Source organism: Corvus moneduloides, chromosome 15 (assembly GCF_009650955.1).
Source record: "Corvus moneduloides isolate bCorMon1 chromosome 15, bCorMon1.pri, whole genome shotgun sequence".
In the NCBI taxonomy this organism is placed as follows: domain Eukaryota; kingdom Metazoa; phylum Chordata; class Aves; order Passeriformes; family Corvidae; genus Corvus; species Corvus moneduloides.
The window spans coordinates 833,240-853,585 of NC_045490.1; positions in this window are offsets into that span (position 1 = coordinate 833,240).

The following is a 20,346-nucleotide window of genomic DNA, read 5'->3' on the forward strand; positions in this document are numbered from 1 at the left end:
GCACTCGGGTCCTGTGGCAGCAGAGGAGCTCCAGCACCACCCCGGTCCCTCCTTTAAGCCAGTTCTTACCCCGTGGGCCACTGAAAATGACCAGATTCTGGGAAAAGATGATCACCATGCGTCTCCACAGGAACATAATCTTTCAGCTCATCCTTGGGGGAATTTTTTGTCCCTGTTTGTATGTAATTAGAAACTGAAAATACAGGCAGAAGGCTTGTTGTACACAAATTGATGTGCTCGGCTGCAGAAACACATTTGAGTAGAACAAAAGGGACTGAAAAGACTGAAAATCATTCACCTTGTATGCAGTAAGAGCAGAATGTTCTCAATGAGAGGGAGAACCAACCAAACCAAACCAGTGGGAAAGAATCCAACTGTTCCAACCTACACTACTGGGCGCTTTGGAATTTAACAATCTGGAAAGTGCCTTCTAGATTTAACCTATGGAACCTGATCTCTGTTGCTCTAATTTTTCCAATTTACTCGATTTTCCTCCTCCTGTAATACCAGGATAATATTTTTTCCCTGTTTTTATTTCCTTGAGTTAATTCTGAGTATTTTTCCATGGTTATTTAATATTTGCTATTCAGACTGTGACAGTTCTGCCTGTAGTTGAAAGAACTCATGTTGTGTTGCCAAAAGCAGCAAGAGAAGCCAGGCTGCTTGTGTTAATATTTGCATTTGAAAGTGCAAAACTGAATTTTCTCTACTACCAGACACTTATCTCCTGGTAAAAGTGCTGGAGAAAAACATTTGCTGGGTAGAGGGGAAGATGCAAAAAATACTTATGGAAAATACCACTTATTGAATGATACTTTCAAAATACAGAGTCCTTGGAAATGTCAGTGATCTGTGGAGCAGCAGCAGAAGTTATGTTATGGTTCTATCCCCTAGAACAGTTTCCTATTTGCCTTTAATGCCACATTCAGCTCTTAGGAAGGAAAACCCCAACTCCATAATGGCTTTGGAGACTCTGGGCCACTTCAGGTCTGTTGGGTTTGGCTTTTGTTTCCAACCTTTCCAAGGGATGATGAGATTTGATGTTTTCGCCGCCTGTCTTTGGTCTGAGCGTGGCAGAAGAGGTCCTTCAACACAAATATTGTCTGTCAGTCCCTCGCTGGCACTCTGGGATGTGACCGCAGCAACCATTTGCTCCGAGTGCAGAATTCCCACTCGGTTCCTGACCAGAGGATAGAGCTGCAGAGAGCGAGGGTGGTTTGTGCACGGCCAGTCCCCCGGGCTGCGTCGTACCGCTGCTGTGGAAGCCTGTGCAGATCAGGCCTGGGGCACTGGACAGTGTGGCGATGTCTTTCTAAGCTGCTCCAGGGAACCTTTTCCCTTCCCCTCGCTGCGTGCAGAGGATGAGCCCACCCTGGGGCCAGCACGGCCCGTCCCACGCAGGGCAGCGGGGCCGCGGGCAGCGGGGGCAGCACCGCTGGGGCTTTGGGGCACGTTGTCCCTGCTGGTGTAATAAATGAATTGGTTTCAGGGTGTTGGTTATTACTGTTTAAATGAGATATAAAAGAGGGGAGTTGAGGGTGAAATAGATGGACATTTTAGTTGAAGGGAAGCTGCGAGACAGGTGTATTGCTGGAATGCAACCACTGGATAGGGATATAACAAGGACCCAACGGGTTTAATAGAAGGAACTTTCTAGTCCATTGCTTTGTAGGGTACAAGGGATGAGGACGATGCCCTGGACTGGGATTGGAGAACGAGCCAAGCAATGAAGCGGAGTTGTTTGGAAATGATTGGTGAGGAATGCACGGAGGTACAGATCGACGAGCGAACAGGGAAGGCACCGATCAGCACGAGGATTGAGAAATGCACCAGTCCGGTGGCACCAGAGACTCTAAAAGCCACCAGGTGCTCTGCACCGCGTCCTCCTGCAGACCTTGGGCTCCAAGGGAGCGCCCAGTGGGTCTCACTGTCTTGGTGGTGGATTGTTTTATTCTGGCTTGTCGCGCGGAGCCTGGGCTTATCCTGGGTTCCCGCTCTCAGCAGTTAATAAACAAACGAGTTGACTTTTCCTTTCAAAAGTCTCAGCGTCGCTGTGTAACGCGGGGTTAAAGCTCCAGGGAGCCGGGCGGGCCGGGGCCGGGGCCGGGGCCGGCAGATGGCGCTCCGGAACGCGCGGCCGCGGCCCAGGGCCCGAGCTGCCCGGGCTCTGCCCGGCACGGCCTCTGAGGAGCCCTGGGGAGCGCGGGCTGTGCGTGGATCCCACCATCCCTGAAAGCACTGCACAGGGGCTCTGCGGAGCCCTGGGTGCTTTGGAGCGGGGGAGGGGATGTGAGGGGAGTTGGCTGGTCCAGCCACTGCGCTGAGGGACTCCGGCACTGTGTCCCCCTGCCCTGGCACCCACAGGGCTGGGGCTGGAGTGGCTTTTCCAGCAATGGGAAAGAAGCCCAGAATGTGTTTGTGCCAGGGTCTGCAGTGACTGAAGGGCAGCGTGCAGTGGCGGCCTGGGCAGGGGCTGGGTTAGTGCTGCTGTGTCCGTGCTTGGCATCGCCGCCCGCGGGCTCAGCTCCCGCAGCTCTCAGGGTGCCTGGCTCTCCCCGGCTGTGCCTGTGGCACTGCAGCGTTCCCTCGCCCACCTCCAGCCCTTCAGCTCCTCAGCGGCCTCTCTGCCTCGTCTCACCATTGGCAAAGGGGTTCTCTTGGCCTGCTCAGGGCCAAGATGTCCTTCTGAGGCTGGCCAGTGTCACCTGCTGCTGTGGATGCTCCTCATGCTCTGGGCCGGTTTCTGGGGATCTGTCCGCAGGGAGGGATCTGCCATAAACAAGAGCCCAGGGAACTAGGCAGTGTCTGGTATAGAGAACACCAGATCCTTCCCCGTCTATCTCCAAATCCATCATAATTTGCCCCAAGTGTTTCTAATTGGGACTGGTAACATAATAATTGTTGCATGATTTGCTGAAATCCATGTTCTTTTTTTAAAATGTCATTTATTTGACAAATGCTTCTTTGCACACTGTCACAATAACGAGAAGAAGAGACTTGCAGGGTGAAACTGTGCTCTGAGCAGCATTGATTTAGTGATTAGTGTCATGTTCGTCTTGGATTTTGTAATTCAGACTCATTAACCTGAAAATGTTCTTGCAATTTTCTTCTCCTAGACTGGTTTGAAAGTACAAAAGCAGCCTCTATTCATTTCAAGGCATCCAAGAGCATCTGTCTCTTGTGAGGCACTGAACAAGGAGGGGGCAGGCTGAGAGTCACAAAATGGTACTTAAAGCATTAATTTTATCATTTGTTCCGAATCTTGATTAAAATAGTATTTACCTGCTTTGCTTCAGCAGTTTGAACAATCAGACTAAATCACTGTGTTAGAAGAACCCCAAACCCTTTAGCTCTCTCCGCACTGCCTGCTTGTTGCAGCTGGTGACTGGTGGGGTCCCCACTGGGATCTTGCTGTACTTAGCGGCTGTCTCAGTCCCACTGACTGGAAGGAAACTGGTCTGTGTTTTACAGGACTGTGGAGAAGTAATTGCAGCTCATCTTGCTCTCCTATCCCAAACCCCCCTTTTGGGGCCAGGTTATAAGGCTGTCTGTCCAAGCAGTAACCCAGAATATTCCAGAATGTGAAATGTGTTCCTTTCATGTGTCAGTTGTAAGCAAAGCAGCAATTTGGCTCCCTGAACCCTCTCGTTCCCTAGATGAGCCCTGGCATCGGTCGTGCAGCTTCTTGGTTTTGCATTGAGCAGCTGTGAACGTTTTTCCTGATGGAACAGTTTCCTACAAATGAAATCTTTAATTTGTGTATGCAGATCCCTTTTAATATAATCAGGCTCTTTATTCAAGAGAGCAGATCTGATGAAACATCCCATTTCAGCAAGGGCAGTTTAGGCCAGACATCAGGAAAACCTTGCTAATGATTAAAATGGTGAGGCATGGCCTGGGCTGCCAGGAGAGCTTAAGGAAACTCCATCATGGGAAGTCTTTAAGAATAATTTTGGCAGCTATTATCAGGAATGATTTAACTATAATTGATCTTGACTTGGAGCAAGAGAATGGACTGGATGACTTCTTCTTTCTTGTTTTGCATGATTTCCAAGAAATTCTAAGAAAAAAAAGAATTGAATTTAGATGGTTCAGTATTACCAAATGTTCCTTCCCCTCTTTCTAGAGGAATTTTTTACTAAATTTCAACTGAGCATGCAAATAGTTGAACACAATTTGTAATTTCTCACATGTCAAGGTCTGAACCTCTTGGGGATGTAGCTCCACCTCTCTAAATACTTAAATATTTAAATATATTTCCTTTTCCTGTTGCTTGGTGAGTTTGTTGTGTTGCAAAGAGTGGCCTTGAGCTGGTGTTTCCCCAGAGAAGCCAAACCTGGGGATGGGGTTGGAAGGAAGAGCTGCAGCCACGGTGCAGAGCCAGGCTGCGCCAAACCTTTTAGTTCCACAAATAAGAATTAGAACAGAGAGGGCTTTAAGCAAATACTGTTCAAGTTGAGTTAAAGGAAGAGCTGAGCATTCAGAAAATGACTCAGTGAGCAGCGGGGAGGGGGCTCTGCCTTGAGCTGTTGTCTGAGGGCTGGCTTATTAACTCCTCGAGTGAAGTGACTAACAGCAAAACTGATGCACAATGCTGATAATGTGCTTGACTTTAAAAACCTCCATGAAATGTGTAATTTGCTCATTTTCTAATTTAAAAAAGCAATTATATTAGTCACTCTTTACATTTGCTTCTCCAGACTCTATGGAGATATAGAGATGTATATATATATATATATGTGTGACACTTTATGTGTTCAGAATGAGCATTTCAGCCTTGTGCATAAAGATGCCTCTGACAGAAGATGTTCCACAGTGTTGGGGCTGCTTGCTGTGTGTCTGACTGCAGGATGGGCAGAGGAGAGACAGCAAGCTGAAAATAGCTCCTTCACACCTGAAGTTCACATGCACAGGCACTGTAAGTGTTCAAACCTCAAATCACAACAATTGCTGTGTGCCATCTCTCAAACCGATTTGTAATTCCTTTCAGACATTTTACTTCATTCAAGTTGAAATTTTGGTTTTCAGAGGCAGTGACAGAAATCTGCAGCACTGACAGCAGATACTGCAGTTCATATTCCCTGATAGAGGTGGGCCAAAGCTGGAGTTACTTTCCAAATCCCCCTGACTTTGCAAGTTGGAATTAGAATATTTAGGCAAACCACACAAGTGATTTTGGCTTCAGGATGTGCAAAACTTGCCTGGTGATCTTTAGCCAAATAAAACCACGCTGGGTTTTATTTCATGGCATCTTTTCCAGGCGAGGGTGCTTTTCAGAAAATGAAATCCATTGACCCAGGCCAGGCCAAGCAAAGAGGGAAGAGTGTGTAAACGTTATAAGCATGTAACATTGAAAGCATTTTGCTCCATCCCTCTACAGTTTCACTGAATCCAGCAGGACTCTCACTGGGGGGGAGTTCTGCTCCTGGCTTGGGAAAGGCGATCACTCCGGGTAATTCTGCTCCCTTGCACTACATGGTTTTCAGAATTAAGCTTCAGCCACTCCTTATCTTTTCAGCTGCAAAAAACTTCAACATGTTGGAAAAGTTTTATGTTCCTTTATGGTTTTTTTTCAGACCGAACCGTGACATTCCAGTGTCCCTTTCCCCGTTTCTCAGGGTAGAATGAGCAGGGAGTGACCCCAGAGCTGAGGACGTGTCAGTGCCCTGCCTCTCCTGAGATGGAGCTCTTTGGGCTCTGGCATCCCAGCACAGCTCAGGCACTCAGATATGGGAAGAGAAATTATGAAAGCAGATGTGAGGGGGATTGAAACCACTTCTCCTGATTCACACTGTTAATGGATTTCTCAGTCCTGGTATTTCAGCACTGTGTATTTCCCTCCTGGAATCCATCATGCTCCATGTGTGTGACATCCCAGCTCCCAGCTGTGGGAATGATTGTGTGATCACTGAACCCTGTGGCTTTGGGTGAGAAATGGGCCACAGGAACAAAGAAACTGTTAATGGACAGGTTTCTGTTCTCATTTACTTATTAGTGGAGAGGGAAAGGAATGAAACCCTACAGAATCATGGACTAACCTCAGTTGAGAGGCACCTCCAGAGGGCCCTGGTCCATCCTGCTCAGTGGGATCCGCTCATGCAGGGTTTTGCCCAAAGCAAGTCCTGCTCTGCAGGGTCTGTGAGCCTCCACCAGCTCCTTGGGACGCGGTGGCTGCAGGGGACAGAAGGCAGGCCATGGAGAAGTGCTGAGCTATTCCTCCCCCATCTCCTGGGCTTGGAACTGCCCAGGCAGTCAGTGTCCTGCAGGAATTCTCTCTTATATGGCTTAGCTTGGCTGAAAACTTCACGAGCCTGAGCGGAGTTTGGGTTTGTGATCATATCCAAAATGGGAGATGTTTTGCCGGGGGGTTGCTATGAAAATTGCTCCCAGCTCCATTGACTGGCTGTGCTGCCTCTGCAGCATCAATTCTATCCCTGGCTGACACCTTTGATTTTGGAAGTTGTCTCCATTTTCCAGAGAAAAGTATGTACATCAGCTATTTTAGGATAGCGTATATTTAATCTCCTGCAAGAAATGGAGCAAGTCACTTGTTCCTTATTTCCAGAGCCATTACATTTCTCTTAATGACAGCTCCAAGGAACAGAAGTCCTTACCTTGTCTAATGTCTTCGTGTGGGTGCTCCAAAGGCACCAAACCCCTTCTGTACCACCATGGGGTCAATCCTGTGCAGCACCGCCCAGGTAAGGCAGCTCCTCCCTCGTCTTGGCAAAAGGGAATGTTCAAAAGGAGCCAGGCTGTGAATGGTTCTTGTATCTGCTTGGGAGCTAATTTAAAATGCTACAGGCTCTTCATCATCTTCTCTGGTCATTCTTTTCTTTTATGCTTAGCTGAGGATAAGCTGTGGTCTTTGCACCATGTAAAGTGTGTTTGGACTCTCTGCTGGAGTGAAAAATGAGCTGTTATCTGTGCCAGTACCGAAGAGAGAGGGAGAAATCTGGGACAGCCACAGGGGCTGCCAACGGAAACAACCCGTGGAAGATCTGACTGGTTTAATTGAAAACACAGAAAGCAGAGGCACACACTGAGAGCTGCTCGTGATGGAAAAGTGTCCAAAAGTCAGAGCACCTTCAGAGGGGCTGAAGGACACGGCCTGGGGGATTCTCTGGAATCCAGACTTGCTCCATTCACGTGTAACAGGAGAGCTGGGCTGAGGAAATCATGGAAGGGACCGGTAGTGCCAGGAGTTGGAGGGGATCACACACGCAGCCCCCCAGCTCCCATGGGCTGGTTTGCTTTGCCTTTGCTCCCTCTCCTGCTGTGCCTGGCACCAGAGCGAGGTGAATCCTCAAACATGGGCACGCGGAAAAGTCACCCAACAATGGGACATTGTTGTTTGGGAGTTTTGATAGCAAATCTTTTTTTCTCACTGGCACCAGCAGCTAAAGGATGGGAAAACGCCAAGGAATGTTGTGCCATCCCTAAGGAAGTGGCATCACCTCTTTGGAACCATACTCTCATGGCGAGACACAGGAGGGGACACCAACACAGTGGAATGAGAAGGTGTTGGATAAACACCTCTGTGTTGCTAAATCCAGCGCAATTGGCAGAGTGGAAAGTGCTGATAAAATAGATTTCTCTTTCTGATACTTTTATTTCCAAGCTGAAGGGCTGCTAGAAAGGTCAGCACACTTCTGTGCCTTCAAAATCTGGATGTGTAGGACAAAGATGAAATTTGGGGGTGTGAGGGAGCCACATCACTGGGCACCATTTGTGGTGTGGGCAGGGAACCCCCTGGCTGGACCTGAGGAAAAGCAAACAGAATAACCATGGCTCCAAACTCTCACAGAGAAAGAGGGGGAGGTTTCTTTTTTCTCTGACTCCTTTTCTTTCTCTCTCCATGCCTCACACACACACACACGGGGACAGGTGGTCCTGCAAGGAACGTGAAGTTGGACTCAGTGATCCTTATGGGTCCCTTTCAACTCAAGATATTCCATTATTGTACTTTCTGCCTGATTTCTAGTTTACTCTAAGCACATCTGATTGAGTAGAAGCACCCAAAATACAGAAAGCTGCCATTTCCCTGCCTGGTGTTTGCCAGCCCCAGGTGGGACAGGCTCCCTGGGCCTGGGCTGTCCCACGTCGTCTCTGCTGTGAGAAGCAGCTGCCAGGGGAAACGCCTGCAGAGTGTTCTCTCCGGTTACCCACAACACAGAGCTGGAGGATGAAACACTTGAGGAACAATTCATGACATCAGAGTCACAGGAAACACGCACCAGGGCTTTTCATACCAGCAAATATTCACACTGAGCATTCACCTGCCTTTGCCCTTTCGGTTGTGTCACCCCCTGCTCCTCCCACTGCCTCCTGAGCATCAGTTTGTCCCTCTCCTGCCTCAGCCTTCCCTCCAGGGCTTCCCCCATTTCCTCCCTTCCCCGCAGAGCCAGGGCTGTTGGCTCCTTCAGGATCCTGCTTGGGATCCAATGCAATGGATTGCCAAACATTCGTGACACCTGAGGCTCAAATGACTTTGCCCTTATGGACAGAGCAAATTGCAGAATTGGAGGAAATCCATGATTGTTCAGTTGGTGCACTTAGAATCCATCAGAGCCAGGTGCTGCTGTGCCCCTGCCTTGAGCCTGTCACAGGTGGGAGGTGCCAAATCCATGTCCGAAGGTGCTGCAGGGAGCAGCTCCCCCTCACCTCCCTGGGCAGCTCAGTGTTGACCTGTGCAATCTCTGAGTTACAGATGATCCCTGTTCCCGTTCCCAAATCCCAGGTACCACACCAGCACTATTAATCAGCATTTTTCTGTGCGCTCTGAGGGGAGAAGTTGAATGCTTTGATCAAAACAGTTTTGTAAACTGTGCTGCTGAAGTTGTTCACCTCTCACCTGCCAAATACTTTTAATGTTGGGTCAGGAGCCCTGCCAGGCCCTAGGACAGCGTGTGAGATTTATGCCCAAATATCAGCCCTTGTTTGCAGTGGCTGGACACCGTTCTCTGGGATTTCTGTCACTGAAACCTAATGCAAGGCACAAAAAAAATTCTTTCTTGCCAAGAAATGATTCTGAAATTTCAGAGGAACAAAAGCTAATGGTCTGTCTTGTAATTTCCTCCCCTCCAAAAAGCTACAACTTATATGAACAATTTACATCAAAAGGAGTAAAGCATCACACACAAACTCTTACAAAAGACCCAGAACACACAGATTTCGGACCTGAGTAAATTTTTGCTAATTTTGTTCACGTAACTTCTCCTGTTGCTGCCCTGCAGCTGTACCAAAGTGGTGGTGTTGAGGCTGGAGCAGGTCCTGCTCAGAGAATCAATTAGATCTCAGACTTTAGTAAAGTATCAGACTTTAATTGTTGCTTTGTTGAGAGCCATGGAAGGGTTTCATGGTTGGTCTGATCTTCAAGCGAAGAATTTTGGCCCAGTAATGAAAGTTAAGTAGGAGAAAAGGCTGGCTGTGAAATAGGGATAATCTACACAGGAAGTGGGGTCTGACCCTGTTTGGCTCCTGCCTCAGACAATTATTTCTAGAGACAGATGAGTGCAGTGCCCAGCCCTCAGCACAGGAGTGAAATCACTTCATGGAAAAGTGCTGAAAGTCAGGCTTGGAGCAAGAATTGCCTGGATTATTCTGCTCTGGCCTCCAGCAGGATTCAGGACAGTGATGTGGCTGCTCATTCCCGATCGCTGCCCATGCACAAAAGGTGTTTGTCCAAGAAAGCACATGGAACAGTCGTGGCCACTGTTCCATCCTCAGGGAACTGCTGGAATTTACACAGAAAGGTCAAATTAATAACATCAACATCTCCCAGTCTCTACTTCTACTCAATTAAAAGAAATCAGATACTAATTAGCGTTCTTAATTGGGTTTATCAATCTCAAATGAGCCCAATGGAAACCAATAAAATCCAAGCTCAGGCCTTCATTATCAGAATGAGAAGCTGTTTATTTTTCCTACAAAATAAAGCAGCTCCTCAGAATTTCCATCTGCCTTTGCTGGAAGGAAGAGCTGTCTGTGAATCCCCTGTGATGGTTTTGGGCACCTTTAGGTGTTGCTTCCTCCAGAATCTGAACTGCACTTTTGGCCCCTTTTGGGGTTTGCTTTCCCATCCTATTTTATTAACAAATACATTTTTCATATCTTTGCTGAAAATGACTTCACAAGTTACTTCCTTGTCATTTTTAATATTGTACGATATTTGTTTTTCAGGAAAAGCTGCTCTGCGTGTCCAGATAGTGTTCAGGATTCTTAAATAGATGTTTTACTCCCAAATAAATGCTTCTGTCTGTTCTTGTGTGGCATAGCATGATCTGTGCAATTACAGTGCTTCCATGACAGAGCTTTCGTTGTGTAACTATTGATCTTTAGTCATTGCAAATGTCTTTTTTGACAGCAAAGCCAAACACTGAGCCAGCTGTGTGCAGTGTCCTAAACACCTCTGGCCACTCGTGCTCAGGTGTGTTTTGGGGCAGCTGGAAAAACACCTCAGTGGTTCCTTTAGGAGACAAAGGTCTGATTAAGCCATTTGTTACTGGGTTTTGCAATTCTACAATGAGAGAAACTATAATTGCAAATGGCTTTGGAATGATGTGCAGCTGCATGGCTTGGTTTGGTTCAAAAAGTGCCATAAAAACTGCTGAGCAAAGGAAAGCTGTGCTCTGTGCATGGGAAATTTGCTCTCTGTGAGCACTGAGCTGTCACCTCTGCAGCATTTTGGGCCAGGCAGTCCATGGATCACATTCCCCTCCATGGCAGCAGCTCTCTGTGCCCCTTCCCAAGCCCCCGGACTGAGGATGGGAGGGCAGAGATCCCCCCAGTCTCCGTGGCGGCTCAGGGGTGGTGTGGGCTGAAGAGTTGGGAAGAACACACAGATGTCCAGAGGAGGAAAACAACTGAACCCTGAGCACCCTCTCAGTGAACATCAGATGCCAGAGCTCTGGGGGCTCAGCATGGCCAGAATGTAAAGCCGAGGTCCTCACTGCTCTCCGTGGAAAACCTGGAGCTGCTGGAAGTGAGCCCTGCGGACTCAGCGGTGTGCCATGGGCACCCCACCCAGGCAAACACACAGAAAAGCCCCGGGCCAGGGCTCTGTGACAGCCTGTGTCCAGGACAGCCGGGCGGGCACAGATCACAGGGGTGATGGCCTGGGCTCTCTCACCAGCAGAGCTGTGCTAGCAGGAGCAGGAGTTTTTGGAAATATGGAAGGAGAAATTCACTTTTATTTTCATTGGAATCCTCTAAGTGTCTTTGACAACCATGGCCATAATGTTGTTTGCACAAGCAGAGTTACCAATATACGAGGTATGGAAACATTGCCACAGAATAAACACAGAGCTGGGCTGAGCTGGGATCCTCTCGAGTATCGATGGGATGTTGCCATTCTCCTGACATATGGTAATGTTTTCTCCCAATAATCTCCTGCAGAAGGAGTTCTGGGCCAACCACTCATACATTCAAATTCCATAAAATATATAGCAGAGTTTATAAAGTTATTAGAACAGAAATGGGTTTGGAGCTCTCATTTCATTGTACAATATGCGGCTTCAGCAAAAGAAATCTGTAAACAGATATTTTAGCTGAATACAAAACTCTCTTTAATATTTACTCTGACAATCTTAATGGTGGACCTCAGCCAACGTGTTTATGCAGCTTCATGCCTGAAGGTTTCTCCTTCAGCTTTACAGCTGAATGTTTTCCTGTGTGATGGACGATTATTTCAAACTGTTGCTCGCCCCAGTCCTCAAATCCAAGACAGTTTTTGTTGCAAGCTGTGATTTCGGTAGAGGCAGATTCCACATGGATTTCATGTCAGTGTTTGTACATGAGGAGCAGAGCTCAGAGGTTCCCTCTGCAAAAGTAACAGAAGAACAGAATCAGGTCCTTCAGGGTTCAGTTACAGAGTAATAAATAACATGGATGTGCATCCTCTAAATAATTATGTTTGCTAAAATAACCAAATTGAAACACTATACCAGAAACTTTATGGCAGTTAAAATTCAACATTAAATTGCTTTTTACAGTTGTTGCCTGGACACCCAGCACTGGGATCAAGCCTGGGTAAAAGTCAAATGAAAACAGCTTTGTTTGGCTCTGAGTACTTGTTACTGTCTCCCAAATCCAAGGGATGCTTCAGGAGAGAGACACAAACAATTCACCAGTAACTGGCTCGTCAATGCAGAGCTAATCAATGCAATTAGCTGAGCTTGGTTGAGTGATTAGTCCTGGCTTTGAGCAGACCACTGTCACACGCTGTGTTTGCAACCCTCTGCCATCAGCAAAGTCGTAACACCCACAGCTCTTGCCCATCCTTTGATGCCAGTATTGAATTACCTCCTCTTCCATCTGCACAAGCCAGGTGGATATAAAAAGATGTGATAAGTGTGCAAAGAAATAAGTTTTTAAAGGTAATTTAAACAGAGTACCCTGTGAAAGGCCTAAGGAAATGCTACTGAGCAGTGGGGAGCAGTGGTGTGATAATGGAATAGAGGCAAAATTATGGAAATTGCTGTTCATTGAGCATTTATTCTGAATATAACCCAGCACTCTCCCCATCTGCAGGAGGTGTAAAGCAGAGTTCAGAGTGGCTGGGGCACCTGCACTGCTCCAGTTGCTTTAGTGACTGATGGTGAATTTATACTGAGGCTGGAATTTCAGAAGGGGCTCTCTTCCATTTGCTTGTTTACATTTAGTGTAAGTCTAAATAGAGAAGCAATCAAATGATGAGACTAACACAAATTTTGGTGCACTTTTACTCATTGCCACTGTATGACCTTTTAATTATTCTGTGCCTCCAGCACCTGAAAAATCCGGTGATTGTATTAATGGGGTTTCTTCTCCTTTCAGAACATCATTCTCTGAACTCCTTCTTCTCAGCTTCCTCCCAGTTCTCCAGCCTTTGGTGCTTGGGAGCCTTTGACTGCTTGTGCTCAGTGATAAGAAAGGTGACATGAGTGCCAGGAAGGGCATGGCCTGTGAAGGATGACCCTCAGGGAAGTCACACATCCCTCTGTGCAGAGCCTGCAGAAATCAGAAGGAAATAAAGAACCCCAATTATATCACATATTCTCAGCTCAGCAGCTAAAATGTCAGTAGCTGCAATTTGACTGTAAACATCAAACTGCTCTACATGGAGGTTTTGCCTCCGTCCCATTGTAGATCAGCTGTAATTCTGAGCATTTGGACTTGACAAATGAGCGGCTCAGTTGAGCCGAGGCATGGGGCAGAGGTGGTCCTGGTGCCTGGGCTGGCTGAGGGTGGAGGCACAGAGCTGAGGACTTGGGAAAAGTGTCAGGAATATGGGACTCCAGGGGTTTCTTCCCTGGCAGGACTGAATACAGTTTATGTTCAGTAAATATCTTCATGTGTTTTATTCCAATCTCTCTAACCAAACCTAAACTAAATCAATATGACCTTGCCCAAGAACATGTATTTTGGTTTGGTTCCTAATTTTAACTTCTAGATAAAACTGAAGAGATTTGGCTTTTACCATCACTCCTCATTCTGAGCTGGCATCTGACCTCCATGAATGAGAGCAGCCTGGCTGCTCTCCAGGAGCTCACGGATCTGGGCCAAGCTGAAACATCTGATTATTATTACGTGGCCTTATTGACATACTGGTTAGAGAGTCCATGAACTGAATTGGAAGAGACAGTTTTAATATCCTCTGCAAGAGAATTTTCCAGGAACAGAGGTGTGTGTTTAGGTACAGTGTGGGCTCTGTACATCATCCTACAGGAGGATCCCAGAGCCCTCCTGCCAGGCGAAGCTGAGGGCGGCAGGGTGGGAAGCCCTTGCTGAGGAGAGGTGCTCCATTACACAGGGCATAACCTTGGAGGAGATGTGGGCTCCTCCCAGGGCTGACAAGGGCAGAACAGCTCCCCTGACCACCACCCCACAGCTCCTACCTGCTTGCCCACCTGTGTCCCACCTCTGTTCCTCGGGACAGGGCTGGAGGCACCAGCAGCCTGTGTGCAATATGAAACACAGCTCATGGTTCCAGACATCTGAGCTGGAAATGTATTAACTTACGATATTCTGGCTTTCATAAGTCCAAGGGTTTCTGATGTTTTGGGACTGTTGTCATCGTGATTTATTTTCTGGGCTTGAAAGGCTTGAACTTGGATATCCATCTTTAGGTTTGTGCCTGTCTGCTCAGTACTTCCCTGAGTTGCTCTGGTATTTTATCTTCCTAGAAGATTACTCTGCTGGAGTAAATATAAGGATGGCAAAAGCCTCTGGAGGCAGTTTGGGCTGGTTTATTTAGAAAGAAAAATGTGGTAGATTTTCAAAAATGCTGCCGTGGGACAGAAGGGAACAGTCTCTCTTTTGGAAATCTCTTGCTCAAGTGATCTGAAGGATGTGATCAATACCCTGTTCCCATGGCGTCCTGCTCCCACTGGAATCTGCACTGCTGACAGTCTGGGATGTGGGAAATCCGGCACTCAAACTGAACTGGTTTTTAAGAGTGTGAAGAGATCCATGCACTCCCATCTGATTTAATCTGGAAACAAGGCCAGCACTGCCGGGAGCGGTGACGCAGCGAGGTGGGCACGGCCCCGCTGTCCCTGCATGGTTCTGCTCCCCTCGCCCCCTGCCCCACACTGGGGGACGGTCTGCAGCTGGACAGGTCCCTCTCCAGCCTCACTGAGCCCCAGCTCAGCCTGCTTGTGGCAGAGAGAAGGTTCTGGAAGCGCTGGGCCGTGGGGGCTGACCCAGCACGGATGGGCTGCGGCTGCCGTCACTCGCAGGGCAAGTTTTAAATACCGAGCTTAGGGCCTGGTTTGAATTTTCTGCAACTGTCAGATTTGTTTTAATCCCCATCTTCTTTGACCAATGAAGACTGCAGAAAAAAATTTATTTCCTTGTCTTTTTTTCTCCCATCTGTTTGATGCTGCTCCAGTACCAAGTGATTCAGACAGCTCAGGCTGAGAAAGGGAAAGAGCCAGATCTCCCTTGTCTTTGCAAAAGCATTTCGGGGTCAGTTCTTCAGCTTTGCAAAAATGCAGCTCAGGAACATTCCTGGGTTTCTCGTGCCAGGAGAGCTTTGTGGCAGTCACTTCAGAGAGCTGAGGGAACTTTGCTCTGAGATAAATCACCACCACCACTTTGACAGCAAATATCCATCTTCAGCCCAGAGCACTTAATGGCCATGAGCTAATCTTCATCATAAATACCCGTTCCAATTTTGCTTCAAACAGGTGGAATGTCAAATGGTGAGTGTTGGCCAGCTGAAATTAGTTTGATCTTGATCAGAACTACAGTGGGAGCTCTGGCTCTGAGGGCAAACACAAAGATTAAGTGTCACTTGCAGAAAAATGATGGATTTGCTGTGGGGGAAGAAAGAAACTGAACTCCTCATTTCCAAGACCCCTCACTGGAATTACTCCAAGTAGACTTTGCCTGCTCTGTGCTCAAAGCACACAGGTTTCCTGAGCATTTGAGGCAGAGATGTGAATTCTAGACAGATGATTCTTCTCCTGACAGAGAGGGACTTGCAGCTCCAGGGAGGGAGATTGGGTGCCCCAGCTCCTCATCCCCAGCCCTTGGTGTCGGCGTTGGCTCTGTGGGCACAGGCCTGGCAGGGACTGTCCGGCACTGCCAGGGTGGTCAGTCCCCACCAACACCCACCTCTGCTCACCACCCCAACAGAAGGGAGACAGAATTCCTGCCCGCCTGCCCCTCAGCCAGTCCCTTGGCTCCTGCCTCCGTTTCCCAGCAGCAGGAGGAGGTTGGGGCAGTTTCGTACAGGTCCGATTCCAGCGCTGCAGGGAGCAGAGGATTCCCCTGCCCACGGTGCTCACGGTGGATCACTGGAGTCTCCAGGGCTCTGCTGGGCACAGGCAGCTCTGCCATGGGCTGTGGGAGCCAGGACGTGGGGACAGCGCTGCTGCTGCTCCGGGGACACAAATTCCCAGTGCCCAGCCCTCCACTTCCCTGCCTGCCTGAGTCACGAGTGTGTCACGCAGCTGGTGAGGTGCTGCGACTCCTCCAGCTCAGCCTCAGCTTTTTGCCATTAGATTGTTTTTATATCCTTTCCTCCAGTTTCCCTGTGAACTCCTCCAGAATTAACCGTCTCTGTGTTTCCTAGCCTTTTACCAACTATTAGAATGGCTTTTTTTGATTACTAAAAAAGACTTCCGAGCTTCCCAAACAGCATCACACACTAAAAGCATAAAGGAAGGTGCAGGCTGTGCTAGGGGGACTTCACAGGCTGATTTTTTTGTACCAATGAATGGCTTTGAATCGAGCTGTAATTGAGCAGTGAGTAATACTGAGTGCAAAGATTTCCTCTCTTATTTAGATCTTGTGCATCACTTTTATAATAATGCTGAATAATATCACCAGTACTGTATTGTGGCTTCTCCAAGGATTTCAATTTGTTTATTAAAATTGCTGCACCAATCCGTACGGGCTCTTAGGAAGGCAGAATGGTTTGGGAGATACAGGATTAAGTAATGTACGGGAGAGCCGGCGGGACAGAGGGACAGCGAGACAGCGGGACAGCGGGATGCTGCCCGAACAGGCAGCTGTGCCCGTCCCGTGCCTGCTGTGCCCAGGTGTGCACCCCCAGCACCCCGGGCGAGTCCCCCGGGCCCCCGAGAAGGGAAGGGGAGCAGGGAAGAGGACAAAGCCATTCCCCAGGCACGGGCCACTGGCACCCGCTCCGTGCATCACAGCGAGGGTGGGAGCGCAGGGAGGGCAGTGGGCGCTGCTGCTCAGGCTCAGACCTTCGGAGACCTCCCCCAGCAGAGCGAGGGGGCTCTCGGTTCTTGCAGATGTGTTGTTTATAAATACGTGCTGTACTTAGGAGAGTGCCGTTCAATTTACCAATAACGCTGGATTTATTTTTCCCAGTTGTCTCCAGTCGCTAAGTCAGAACTCTGCAGCCGATTGGCTGCCTGCGATGGTTTCTCAGGAAACTGGCAATTAAGGAGCAGGAAAAACGTCTGTGAGTCACAGATACTTACAAACAAGCGGAGGGGATTGATTGGGCTGCAGCAGGAGCCACCGACAGTGCCAGGTCCCCGTCCCCAGCGCTGGCAGCGCCAGGGCAGGGCTCAGGGAATGGCAGCACCGCTGGCTCCACGGCGTGGCTGCTCCACCGCTGCCATTTTGGGGTTAATCAGCTGCATTTGGGTCCGTCCGCAGCCCCGGGGCAGTGACTGTCACCAGCAGCAGCGCTCCCTGTGCCCTGCGGGGCCCGCCTGTGTCCTGCCCCGGCGGCTGCAGGCTGGGAGCAGCTGGCTCCTGCTGCTCCGCACTCGAGCGAGGGAAGAGACGGCCCTGTGCGGTGCCTTGGCCGCTGTGCTGTGTTTCTGTGAGCAGACAGGGCTCCCTTCGCCCCAGCCCCTGCCGTGGGCTCGGGCAGCCTGCGGGACGAGCGGCGCTGGCCGGAGCTGGGCCGGGCCCTCGGTGCTCCCCGGCCACTGGCACACCGGGCGCAGGAACCCTGGGGAAGGGAGGTGTCCTGAGGAAACCTCGTCTCAGCCTCGTCTCCCTCCTCTCCCCCAAGCCCTTGGAGCCCTCGTGGCTCAGCAGTCAGAACTTTGTTTTTCGGGGATGGTCTGAGATCGCTCGGTGCTCGCGCAGCCCCAGCTCTGAAAGCCGTGCCCGTGGTGCCACCCCAGCACAGGGCTGGCCACGAGAGCCCTCCTCTCACCCATCGCAGAGACCAGCCCTTGCTCCAGCCACGCTTTCTCCTCCTGCCACCCGTGCTCCTGCTCTAGTGAGCCCGAGCAAAGCCAGCGGCCTTGCAGAGTCACCCAAACTCACAAGCAAACCAGAAAGGAGAGAGAAAAGATAAATGCAAGACCTGTGCAGAGCCTGCAAGGGGCAGGGGTCCATCCTGGGCAGCCCCACCCACGGGGGTGGCCATCAGCACCTGTCGGAGGTGGCCATTGGCACCCACTGGCTGGGTAGGACCTTTGGCACACATTGGGGGTGGCCACCAGGCCCATCAGGGTGGCCACCGGCACCTCCTGGTGCTGTGCTGGGCCGGTGGGACCCTGCGTGCAGTGAGGCACTGGAGAGGGTGAGACAGGAAACAGCAACGGCTTCTCAACAGCTCTTCTTCTATTTATTCCGTATCCATTGGAAAAGCAATTCTGTCCTGAAATAATTCCCCTGCTGTCATATGGGGAGTTGATGATAGAACCAGAAATAGCTTCCCCCACTGGTAATGCCTCGTGGTGTGCTGCTCTGAGCAGTGCTACAGACACGGACCTGCTCTCTTTTCTCGTCTTTTATCCCCCAGTTCAACAGAAGTATTAATAAATTTCAGAAAATTTCTTCTTTTTATTCTGAACTTGTCTCTCGGTGCCGCACAAAACTTAACTCCTGTCAGCGCTCCCATTATCGGGTTCGTACATTCTGCCATACATTAGTCTGGAATATAAAAATCTTATTTCATATTAAAGCTAATCTAGAATTTTGATTTAATAAATTGGATCATGCTCAAGGAAATCAGAGTGAAATATCAGCTTGTTAAGTTTCATATCACCAGCTCTCTGATAGGTATAATACGGTAATTTCTGGTGAATAAATTATAAAAAGTTTTATGTGCTGTGTCTAATCTCAATTTCCATCAGATAGAAATTACCACCTACCTCCCAAAGGATGGATTTTTTCTTATTATTCTTCTGTACAACAGCAAAATTAATTATTCTGTTTGGGGTGGGAGTTTATGAAAAAGACACAGAGGGTGGTTCTTAGGGAATTATCTTATTAATGTTACTTCAGCCGTCCAAATAAACACGGGGGACTCACTTGAGGGGGAGGCAGAGTCATCAAATGCTTTGATTCAGTGGATCAGCTCTGTCCCACTTCAAAGTCTCAGCTTCGTTATTGGCACCAGCTCTCAGCTTGATCAGTTTTTTAAATGCCCTCCTCTGCTCAGCACTTTGGCGATATTTTCCTGAGTGGGTTGTTTTTTCCACTGGCCCTTGTTGATCTGCATCATTATTCCACATCTTAATGGCACTCTAATCTTCCTCCTAATTACATGTAATGAGTATTTTGGAGTTGACAGAAGTACATCAAGACATAATAATAAAGAAAATTACTAAATTGAGTCTTCCAATTACATTCTATTAGCTCAGATGGTTGGCATCTAGAAGAAATAAAAATAGGCATTATTAAAATCCTTCAATTTTCCCTTGGTATTTTATCCCGACCCCACATGGTGCTTCCACAGTCACATCAACAACAAGTTCTCTGTCCGAGCCAAAGCTTTGCAGAGTCGGAGCAGAGCAGTGCAAGGTCTTGGCTGTGCTGGAGAGGCCAGAACACAACTGGCTGCCCTGGGAGCAGCTTCATCCCTCAGCTAGGAAGCCCCGGATCCATTAAATACCCCATAATGTGTGAAGGTGCTGTAAATGGTGACCCTCGGCACAGGAGGAGTGAGGGCACTCAGTCCTTCTTAGGATAAGCACCAATTTTTTTCCTGTTGCTTATTGAAGGAAGCAAATTTTGTTCATTCTCTGAAGGGTGGAGGCTTTGCTCTTGTATTGTTACCGCATATTGTATTATTTATGGCCTCTTTCCATAGTGCTGATTTTAGTATAAATATAGGAAAGGTCTTAATTATCACAGCTCTTCCATCCACTAAGTGCTTCCAAGTTTTCCCACCTGGAGAAGCAGCCATGAGTCAGTGCAGGGTGAGCACTCCAGTATTGACCACTGGGAACTAGACAAACTCTGCAGGATCTTCATCCCATATCCTTGATCTGATGTCAAGCCCAAGCCACACCATTTGCACCCAGACTCTCTCAGGGCCAGCAGTGTGTGTTGAAGCTCCTCTGGCTTTGGTATCTGAAGGCAAACATGGTTCCTAGGGTTCGTATCACCCACAGGGTTACCTTGTCCTCACCTCTTTCACAGCCTTTTGCTTCTCTTCATGTGCATCCCACTACAGAGGGGTTGAAATGTTGGAAAAGCCCCTCCCAACAGAGAGAGAACAGCTAGAGAAGAAGATTTAAATATTTGATCATGTCCATAGGTCTCTTTGTGTCTTCAAGACAGTCTGAGAGGCTCGTTCCTTCCTTGCCAGGGGAAAGTCCTGCAGCACTGCTTCTCCTGCTCCCCCCCTCAGACTGGCCTCAGCTACGGTTTGGAATGGATTTGTTAAACTCAGAATTAAACACAAGCCAGGATGCAGCTCTCTCCTGTACAGAAAACCACACAGACATGATGAGCTCTGACCCCCTCAGCTGCCTCCACTGCTCCCACCAGGAGCTGGCAGATGAGCAGCTGAGCCCACATTGTTTTCCAGCTGTTTGCTTGCTCTTCCCCACAAAGAGCCATATACTGTGCCTCCATCACTCAGGAGTACCATCCGTGACATTAAGACTCATCCCAGCAACCTTCAGATGTCTG